Consider the following 11,383-nt stretch of genomic DNA (forward strand, 5'->3'; position numbering starts at 1 on the left):
TGTTCGAGTTCCTACGTGGGCTATAACATTTTTGAGGTTTTTGAACTTGTGTAATACGGTTTAATAGAGACGGGCAAACGGTTGTCTTTGATTTCTACATGTTTTACAAACATATACAATGACTCAATACCAATGTCACAAATCTATAAGATTAGCTTGAAGGAAAAAGTTAAATAAAAACAATGCGACATTCAGGTTCTACCGAGACTTGAACTCGGATTCGCAGGATTCAGAGTCCTGAGTACTAACCATTACACCATAGAACCACATATATACGAATTACAGTGAATTACCTCACTTATCAGTCATCATCGTTTTTTAAAATTAAATCAATATTGCTTTTTCACATTTAATGTTTTCGGACTGGTTTGTCAATAACAGTTTCGACAGAGATTTGAACTAGGATAGAAAGATTCGTAATATTTAGTGCTAGGCAACTACATCCTAAAGCGCACATGGTAGGAAATATCGTGTCACCCAATTAAACACACACATTTTATGCAATGTAAGGCTCAATGAATGATTGATGGTCTTACCGTTATCAAGCCATTCATCATTATATATTTACATTTTCAGAGCAATTTCTTCTATTAGCATTACTTGAAGAAATTGAGTTCATTTAGCTTTTGAACGCAATTTGATCAGCGTCGTTTTGAAGCTTCCTCTTCTGCCTCGAAGAACATGAGAATTTTGAAGTAGACATTTTGGTGACGTTATGATGTTCCAGGAATCTCGTTTGCACTGACGACAAAGACACTTCAATATCGAAAATATAAGGGACTATCTGTATCAATGTCATTAAAAACATAAACATTTGGAATGTTACAGGCTTCATGGAATATGAACCTATTTGCATTCATATCAACATGAATTTAATAAAGACCGTTTAATCCTTATCTAATGACAATTAATACGGTTTAATGGAGACAGGCAAACGGTTGTGTTTGCTTACATCGTTGATTTCTACATGTTTTACAAACATATACAATGACCATTGTCACAAATCTATAAAATTTGCTTGAAGGAAAAAGATGAAATAAAAACAATGCCATATTCAGGTTCTACCGAGATTTGAACTCGGATCATAGGATTCAGAGTCCTGAGTGCTTTTTTTCTTTTAAAAATGATCTTTTATTAGTCCCAGCAAATAAGACCTCCGGGGTTGGGGCCGCGTCGGCTCCTCACGGTTCACATAAAACACATATTTAAACACTCAAAAATCACAGAAGTACATTTCTACATGAAATAAGCATGGTGATAAAAGGTATGTCAACGCTCATTTACAAATGAGTTGAAAAAAGACAACTTAATCATAATGATAATGCATAAGATAGGTTATTTTCAGGATTTAGAGTCCTGAGTGCTAACCATTACACCGTAGAACCACTTGTATTCAGTATAAATAAATAAATAAATATACAACATTTGATATAGCGCCCTATCTACCTGACATAAGCCACTCTAAAGCGCTTTACAGAACATAGATATACAATTTGATACAGTCAATACAATTAGCATATATTTTAATCAATACAATATTGAGGAATTCGCAGGAGCTGCCTTACCAGGCGCTAAATACTAGTTATATCTCCCTATTTGTGTATGCCTGTGTGTGTGCTGGAGATGTATTGTGTTCTGTTTTTAGTGGGACCTTCCTTCCAATGGTATAATTTATCGTGCCACCTCACTTGAACGCTACAAGCACAGATATCGCAACACCCATCCCAGACCATCTTATACTCCACCTGGGTTGTTAGAGTTGTGTGGGCAGGAGAACAACACTTTCTCTGAATATTCCATGCGTACGGCGACTTCGGGGATCGAACCCCAGCCGCCTGCTTGGAAGGCCGGTGTGTTAACCACTCGACCAATCCGCCCATAGTGAATTACTTTAGATAGCAGTCATCATCATTTTTTTTAAACTACATCAATATTTCTGTTTCACATTGATTTGTTTCGGAATGATTTGTCAGGAGCAGTTTTGACCGAGTTTTGAACTAGGATCGAAAGATTCGTAGTCTTGAGTGCCAAGCAATTACATCCAAAAAAACCTTGGCAGAGAAATGTCGTGCCACCCAATCAAACACACAGACATGATGTAATGTAAGGCTCAAAGATTATTGATGTTCTAAGCGTAACCAAGTCGTTCATTATGTTATATTTACATTTCCACAGCAATTCCCTCTATTAGCAATACCAGAATCAATTTAGTTTTCGCCTCTTTCATTTCAAAGTCTGGACCACAAGTTGATTCTGAAGTCAAAATTACCGTTTGACTTATGAAATAAGTATTGCCCTAAATAATGTAACCTCCACTACTAAATATGGTAGACGTGTTGATATGTTTGTTTTGTACAGTACGACGTAATCAATAAAGATCTACTTAATCAATAAATGGAAAGCTAATCAGTTCGATTATAAGGACATTATATTAATCATATGAGTTTTATCACAGTTGGTGTAACTGCATGAGTATGGCGCAATATAATTGAGGACTTATATAGATTGATACAAAATGTACAGTGGCAGGAACGATGCTTGCATTAGTAAATATATAAATGAACAACAGGTCAGTTATTTCTTTGGTTAATTGAAATATACCGAGTTAGATTATAATAAAACTAGATTAATAAAAATGATTTTGTCCAGTATTCACCGTCGTGTACCAGTTACGGATTGGTCTTTTCAAGATGGCGGACCGAGATCGTCACAGAAGGTAGGTTGTCACTTTAAGCTACGATATCACTTATGTATAAGTTCACTCTAACCGAGACAAGTAACAAGTCTAACAAAATGGTTTTCCTTCATTATTGTAATTATCGTAGGGTTGTGAGCATAAACATCATATTACGTAAAAGCGGATGTTAAACGAGAGTGTCTCCGACAGTAAAGATAAACATTACCTAGACTGTTTAAGTATTTCAATATGAGCAAAAACTCGCAGCGAACCACGCTTCGATACCGAGTTTAACTGTTTGCCAACCTTTGTGAAGGATTCACAGTTGTTTATGAACTAATCAGCTGCAAACAAATGCTGTAATATAAATTTCGAGTATTTCTGAGTTAGACTTGTTACTTGTCTCGGTTAGAGTGTACATATAACTAAGTGATATTGTAGCTTAAAGTAACGATCTACCATCTGTGACGATCTCGATTCGCCATCTTGAAAAGACCAAAAGACGGGGTACACGACAGTGGTATTTCACGATTGATATAATAAATTTCATGATCGTGAAGCCCGCGTAGCTCAGTCGGTAGAGCATCAGACTTTTAATCTGAGGGTCTAGGGTTCGAGTCCCTACGTGGGCGATATTATTTTTTAATTAATTTTAAAACGGTATATTAAGGTAATAGGATTGTGTCACCATTTCTCAGTAGAATTTCTTCAAATTTTGTAGTTATATTGCTTTAAAGTAAAGAAAATTTTCTGCCACAAAAAAAAATTAGGTCGTCAGAGTTTAAAGGATTTCAAATGGAAATTTATGTAAAAAGGAGTGAATTTAAAAAAAATAATGAAAGACACAATATTTTTACAAAATAATGTCAATAAAAATGATACTGACATATATTAGTATTGCATTAATGTATATCAATTTAATAAATGCTGAAATTGTGTAAAATTAATTCTCTATACACAATATAAAAATTGACATTTTATAATAAAACCATATACACATAGTAATTGCAGGTAAGAGTTATCGTTCTTGAAAAACTTCACAGTAGTGAAATAGGTAGCCGGNAATATTAATGTATAATTAGTTCAGGTTCTACCGAGATTTGAACTCGGATCGCAGGATTCAAAGTCCTGAGTGCTAACCATTACACCATAGAACCACCTGATGGACTAGGTCGTGTCCTCGATAACGTGCGCAAACACAATGGAATGTACATGAATGAGGTGATGAAATATCGATAGATTATATAATAACAATGTCTTTTTTTCGGACATTGCTAATGTGGCACCCTATTAGATTTGTCAATTTATTTTAATTCTTTATATTCCTAAAGATTCAGTAAAATATATTGAGTCTAATTAGTATTACTTTTTAAAATGTGTGTCGTTGATTTTAATCCGTAATCCGCGCTCCGCATCCGCAATCGCTGTCGCCTAGTCTCGTGTGTTAAAGTTTAAATTACTTTCGTTTTGACTGGAATGTATGAGAGTGTGACGTAACTGTGAATGTGATTGTATACCTGTTTGACCAGTGACAAACTGACCTCTGACACCTGTCGCATTGCGTGATATTTGATTTTCCCGCGTTAATGTTTTATTTGCTTCTCTGTCCTTTCTTTTCTATTCACTTCCTATCTGCTCCTGGTAGAGGCAACACCGATGTATCGTCATATACATACCTTGCAGAACTTATAACCTTTCAACATGTTTATACTAGTGGATCCCCGGTACCACAAACAGGGTAAGCTATTGGTCAACTATAAGCTATTGCTCAAGTTTTTTTTTAGGATGGTAAGGCGGTGTGTTGCATTGCATTACTAGGTCAGTACACGGTCAGTACATCCTGTTTTCTTTGATGACATACATTGTAAGGCTGAAATAGTACCAACTGAAAGATTTATGTCCCTTTATACACTAAATTCCGCAATATCATGGCAGAAACGTAAATGAGTTGTCTCCGCCTGTCTGTAAAATTACAAATTGCTTTATGTAAAAATGTAATACGGTAAACGTTTTAACTATTTCCCTATTCTGATTAATGAGCATGGACGAAAAAGTCAAATAGCTTGTCTAATAGTCCTCTGTTGGTAATACTAGACACTTATTTCCCATCAATAGTTTTACATAGTCCTTATTGACAAGTGAAGTTTTGTCGTCGGTAGATTCTGCATATTAACGAATAGAATCGGTTACCTGTAGATTTTACTTTGATTTATATCCTTCATGCCATCGCCAGAGTCTGTAAATCAAGGTTTTCTAATATTTGGCTGTCTGTCAAAGATGGGAGTTAAAGTTAGTTTCAAATACAGGAGGTGCTATAGCTCCTCTATACTGGACTCAGAATTTAAACAATTATAGAATATAAATTTAAAGTTCATTCTTAAATACATTCGCCCTATGGTGATAATAAAGTTCTTCATTCTGCCAAGGTTTATCTATTCTCTTCTTAAAAGTGTTGATATTTGGAGCGGCTACAATGTCCTCCGGAAGATTGTTCCAGGTTTTGACTCTACGGAATGTTAAATAGTTTCTCCTCGGGGATGTTGTTGACTGACATGGGAATATTTGTTCGAATTTTGTCTGTTGTCCTACATTAGTATAAATACACTTGGTGCTTCTACCATGTTACAATTGCTGCTGTGTACGTTTGTATAATTTGTGTGAAGTATATTAGTAATGAAGTGGAAAGTGACCAAACGCTTCTTTACCCAACATCAAATGTACATATTGCACATGCAGCGGCGATAATAGGTTGTGACAAGGTCCTATTTGTTATTATTTACACACAAAAAAATGTTTATTTTTGTTACATGCATACTGAGTATCTCGTAATATCCTGGAATTTGTTATCGAAGTCCGTGGTAACATTAAACATATTTTTAATTGTTTGTGAAAAAAAAATGATAAATGTATAATCATGTTAGACAATTTCATCCCTCTGACGATATACCCCCTCTGTCCATTGATTTATAAAAGGATAATCTCCTTTGGAATGGTCAGCTTATATTTATTGTATAGTGTCGGATGAAAAACAAGACAACTGGGAAGGGAAAATATCAATAAAGCTCACTAAATAAGTATTTTATTTTGACATTATTACAATATGTCTGTTTAATTGATTTTAAATTAAAGATCACTCCAGCCATTCAGAAATGTTGACTTTTGAATATAATGTCCAAAGTGGTAGCTCCTCCTCACCCCTAGGTAGATTATATATTGATGACTGTTCTGTACCTAACCTGGGGAATATTTCCCTTCACATACAACGGCGAGTGCCTGTCAGTTGGATTTATTACAAGGTATTGGGAATGACAATACAATATTTATCAATAAAAATGACGAAGGAGCACGTGTAAACAATAGATGTTTTGATATGTACATTATAACTGGTTTTTTTTTGAGGATTAAGGGGTGGAGAGTCAGTAGGACAATGGCCAGGAATCAGGAGAGTAATGATGTTCTGACCAACTTAGAACGCTTACACTAACAGCTCTGGTGGAAAAATGGACTAATGGCCAAAAATCAGAATCTTTGAACTGTGAGGACAAAGAAATAATGAACAAATGTTTCTTGTCAGAAGTAAGAGAACTGTACAAAGATCTTGATAAGGCAAAAAATAGGGTAGGTTGCTGGGAATTTATTTTTATTTTCTTATTTTTTTTTAAGAATTATTTTAAGGAGGATAATTGATTTCTTTTTTACAAAAATCACCAAACAAAGTTATTCAGACCAATTGTATTCATTTTTCATTTAGGTCCTTTAAATAATAATTTGAGATATGAATTTTGTTTTGATATCTGGAACCTGTGAAATAGAGAGGTGTCATAAAGACGCTTATGAGACGTTTAATCTGATAAGTACATAAGAGTGAGGTAAACACTCGGTTCGGTCGGGGTGTATATATTTGGCCTAGTTGAGCCATATGTACGTTTAGGCATGATACATCAGTAAACATAAAATTATACTGTGGATATATATACAAATTGACTCACTTCTTAAGAACATTTTAAAGACTCTGCTTCTGTCCTTGGCAGTCAGTCTTGGCCCCGGTTTAAATCTGATGTCACACTGGGTGCTATTGCGCAAATTAATAAATATCGGTGTAGTTACTGTACACGATAGCCATGTGTTGACGTGTTGATTTTGTATTGTAGGCCTCGTATCGATTGATACAAGTCTATAATAGCACGCCTTCTAAATCAATAAATTTTGGCTATCATTAATGCTTGACAATTCACCGATTGATACAAAAATCATCTGGCGTGAAGCCCGCGTAGCTCAGTCGGTAGAGCATCAGACTTTTAATCTGAGGGTCTAGGGTTCGAGTCCCTACGTGGGCGATACTATTTTTGATAAAATTTAGATTAAAAGTTCTTATTTCAAGTTCGGCTCTGTAATGATAAACCAGGTCTTGGTTTTCCACAAAACTTGTCTTGTCTATTTGTTAAACAGTTTGTGTTTGGGACGCTATCACTAATTCTGGTAGAGTTCTCTGTATGAATTGTTAGTCACATGCTATTTTTTGTCTTTTTTTTTTGACAGAATCGTATCAAACCGTTTGGGAAATCATCGCGACCTAACTTATACAGTGTATATTAAATGCTTGAATGATTTCAGATTTGATAACAATACAGTTTCTTCATATATGGCTTAGGCCTTAGACAGAATGTACATCTCAAAATGACAAAGGGCCTACACGGTTAAACACCTCTCGTTTTACACCAAAGTCTCATGTTTATAGTTACATCATAAGAACTGTTTGATCCCTAGCCGTCACAATAATAACATCGATTTCACGATGTTAGATGGCGTATTAACGAAATTGAGTTACTTCCCTTTGAACGGAAACACTACCACATATAAGAGCACGTTGCTGTTTAAGCATTTGTTCTTTAAATTAGTGAAGAGGTTGAAAAACAAATGATTTGGTAATGTTCGACTTCGTCTTTTATTTCTAAATCAGTTTACAGTTAATAATAACACCGTTTTAAAATCTTGATATTTTCTTGAAGACAAAAATGGTAATATGATTGAGTGCTAACCATTATATATACACCATGCATAGACCTACGTGGTAGAGAAATATTATTGCGATCCCTGTAAAACACGCTAACACAATGGAAAATAAGACTTACATCTTACTTGAGTATTGACTTAGCTAAGTCATTTATCAATTTCTTATGGCAATTCATTTCATCTGAATGACGACATGAATTTATTCATACCTATAGTTTTAACTCACCAAGGATGCTATTACATGAGTATTGCGTCATGTAACCTCGATTATTTTGTTTATTTAGACCTAATGTAGATTGATACTTACAATACATTCGTAGACATGGTGTTCAACCTACTAAATCAGTGGATGAGCAGTAGGCCAGTCATTTCATTGCTTAACTATGTTAAATATATATATTTTGTATTATTTAACGGCCCATCGAGAATGCGAGTCACCTAGGGCCAACAATACTGTAAAAGAGACATTCACGAAAATAAACACATCAAACCAAAACTTAATAGCTTAAAAATGTTAAGTATTGAAGAAATACTTTAATATCGAAAAAGTATGGCTGCACAATATATCATATATTATTGTAAAGATTCATATATTAATTGCACAGAAGCTATATCGAATAATTTTTTCATAGACGGTACATCATAAAATCTGTCACGTATTTGGTTGAAATCAGCGCATTCAATCACAAAGTGTTTGACTGTAAATGATTGATCACATGCATGACAATAAAGCTGGTCTTCCTGACGCAAAATGTAGCCATGGGTGATGTAGGTATGACCTATGCGCAGTCGCGAGAGGACAATTTCCTCTCTGCGATCTGCTCTACTTGTTGCACATGTTTAACCTGCTGTTTAATTTGTAAAAGAAGGTTTGAAATCAGTAAAAGGTAGTTATAATAAATAAGTTATAATGAAACTCTATAAAGAGGGCTTAATGTGTATATTTGTTTTTTGAGAACTCGTCCGTTGATAAATGAATATATCAGGAAGCGTGAAGCCCGCGTAGCTCAGTCGGTAGAGCATCAGACTTTTAATCTGAGGGTCTAGGGTTCGAGTCCCTACGTGGGCGATATTATTTTTGAATCTTTTAGTCCGTGTGAAACAGCATAAATTATATAGCCGAACGATGAGTTTGTTTGATATATCCATGATTTATATGTCATTTAAAAAAAATACCGAAGTAAAATCCTGATTTTTTCTGTCGAAGAAAGATTTTTATTGTAAAAATATAAATTATCATTCAGGTTCTACCGAGATTTGAGTGCTTTTGTTTTCTTGAGAATGTATCAATCATTTATTCGTCCAGCCATAGGGCCCCGGGGTTTGGGACCTCCGAGGTTCCTCACAATGCATATAATTGTATTTTCAATCAATAAAAAATTATCACGGATAATGCTTTTAAAATATAGATTGATCACTTGACTTGTTTTAAGTAATATCAGAACAGTTAACACTATATAAAATCAATTAAAAAGAACATACAAGCATACATTTACTCCAAAATTTAAAACACAATTTAAAAACATCACCATCTCTCAACAAAATAACGTCATTGTTCTAAGTGAAATATTTGGCAAATATTGCCTTATTTTTCTCTTTGTTATAATATGTAAAAATATATTCTACAAAACGTTTGAAGGTGAATTTAAAAAAAAATCAATATCAACATTTCCTTCTTTACACATTACAAGATTTCTCCGCTTATATACACAATACCTCGCAACACTCAATGTAAAATTAATCATATAACTGTTTACTCTCTTCCACTTTTCATAAAATCCCAATAAAACTAGGCGGTCAATATTAATACTATTTACATTACCAGTATCCGCACTAGCAAATAACTTATCAAGTAAATTTCTAAAAAAAAACAAATGAAATTTTGTAATTCAGGGCAAACTAAAAACATGTGCCACAGATCCTCCGTTGTAACTTTACAAACAGGACAAGTATCCGTATCAGATATACCAATCTTGAATAATTTCTGACGCGTAAAAATAGCATTATGCACAATTTTAAAATGTACTTCAATTCCATCAACATGATAATTAGGTGCATTCACAATGCTAAACACTTGATCAACCCGTTCACCTGGAAACTAATTTTCCCAAAACTTGACCGCTACCGGCGCGACAAAAGTAACATCCACCAATACGTTGTAGAACGTGGTGACACGCGCACACCGTCTGCTCTTTGTAGTGTTACAACGGGATCTACCGCACATGTTTGATCCTAACTGTGACTTAATACAGTGTTCATTACCTTCTCAGGGAAGCTCTTTATAACTTGGATGTACTGTGAAGATATTTCTATTCTTGGTATGTCTGGATTATACTCGTGGACAATTCAATGACAGAGTGTACCTGACGTAAATTTGGGATCACCTCGTAAGAACATATTATTACATAATAGTTTAGCCTTGCTTTGAAAAGGAGGATTGAAATATACAGGCTGACAATATACGTTATCACTATTTTCACCAAATATTAAAAACTTAAATATTGCCGCCCATGCTAACAACATTTCTTGATAAAAACAGGGAATGCCTTGTACATATTGTGAACATTTAAAATTACAACACAAACATTACAACCCAAATTTCATATTCGCTATCGAGGATAAACAGTATTTTCCTGTGTCCTTCCATAATATATTATCATTTCTGAGTAATCTAAAAGCGAACTNGACAACCCAAATTTCATATTCGCTATCGAGGATAAAAAGTATTTTCCTGTGTCCTTCCATAATATATTATCATTTCTGAGTAATCTAAAAGCGAACTTAATTCTAAAGTATTTCATTTTCGTATCAATATCGGGAAACTTTAAACCTCCTTTAATTTTTGAACCTATTATTGTTTTATAAGATACCAGGTGTGCATCATTATTCCAGAGAAACTTCAAACAAAGATTCTTAATTTGAGTTTCGTGTTTCTCCGATATCGAAGCAACAGACAGCACATGCCAACACTTTGACAGTAATAAAGATGAAATAACAGTAGCACCACCCTGGATAGTCAAATATCTTTGAGACCACGCGGTCAAAATTTTACATATAGAAATAATTTTACCTTCCCAACTGAGATTCTCGCACATTCTAATATCTGATCCGAAATATACACCAAGTACAAATATTGTTTCTTTTAAAAGTTTATAAGAAACGCCTGTGCTTCTGTTTCTGTTGGTTTACCTGTACCAATACACAACACTTCTGATTTCTCAACATTAACTTTTGCTCCAGACGATTTTCCGTATTTTTCTAAAAACGAAAAAACTCCATTTATGCTATTCTTACTAGATAAAGTCAGTGTTGTGTCATCGGCATGCTGAAATAACTTAGCCTCTGTATTTGACATAGGCACCTGAATTCCATAAATATTATTATTTTTAAAAATTGATTGACCAAGGGGTTCCGCTGTTAAAACATACAACATCGCGGATATAGGGCATCCCTGCCTTCCTGAATTTAATATAGGAAAATATCGAGTTAAAAACCCGTTACATTTAACACTGCTATGAATATCATTATAAAAAGTTTTAATCCAATTAATAAAATAATCTCCGAAACCAAACTTCTGAAGAACCTTTACCAGATAGTCATGACTAATCCGATCAAAAGCTTTTTCTTGATCAATTTTAAGTAAATATCCTAGTTTATCATATTCTGCAAGATCGATGACATCACGAATACATG

At 34.3% G+C, this 11,383-nt stretch overlaps 5 non-coding genes across 5 annotated transcripts; 3 read left to right on the forward strand and 2 right to left on the reverse strand.

The window, feature by feature from the left end:
- Positions 1-193: 193 nt before the first annotated feature.
- Trnaq-cug lies at positions 194-266 on the reverse strand. The gene has a single exon. It is a non-coding gene; the product is annotated as a tRNA-Gln (tRNA).
- Positions 267-3,236: 2,970 nt separating this feature from the next.
- Positions 3,237-3,309, forward strand: Trnak-uuu. Its single transcript has one exon. It is a non-coding gene; the product is annotated as a tRNA-Lys (tRNA).
- A 453-nt stretch (positions 3,310-3,762) lies between these two features.
- Trnaq-uug lies at positions 3,763-3,834 on the reverse strand. Its single transcript has one exon. It is a non-coding gene; the product is annotated as a tRNA-Gln (tRNA).
- A 3,107-nt stretch (positions 3,835-6,941) lies between these two features.
- Positions 6,942-7,014, forward strand: Trnak-uuu. The gene has a single exon. It is a non-coding gene; the product is annotated as a tRNA-Lys (tRNA).
- Positions 7,015-8,686: 1,672 nt separating this feature from the next.
- Trnak-uuu lies at positions 8,687-8,759 on the forward strand. The gene has a single exon. It is a non-coding gene; the product is annotated as a tRNA-Lys (tRNA).
- Positions 8,760-11,383: the final 2,624 nt, after the last annotated feature.

The sequence above is a fragment of the Mizuhopecten yessoensis genome, unplaced genomic scaffold (assembly GCF_002113885.1).
Source record: "Mizuhopecten yessoensis strain PY_sf001 unplaced genomic scaffold, ASM211388v2 scaffold8123, whole genome shotgun sequence".
Classification (NCBI taxonomy): domain Eukaryota; kingdom Metazoa; phylum Mollusca; class Bivalvia; order Pectinida; family Pectinidae; genus Mizuhopecten; species Mizuhopecten yessoensis.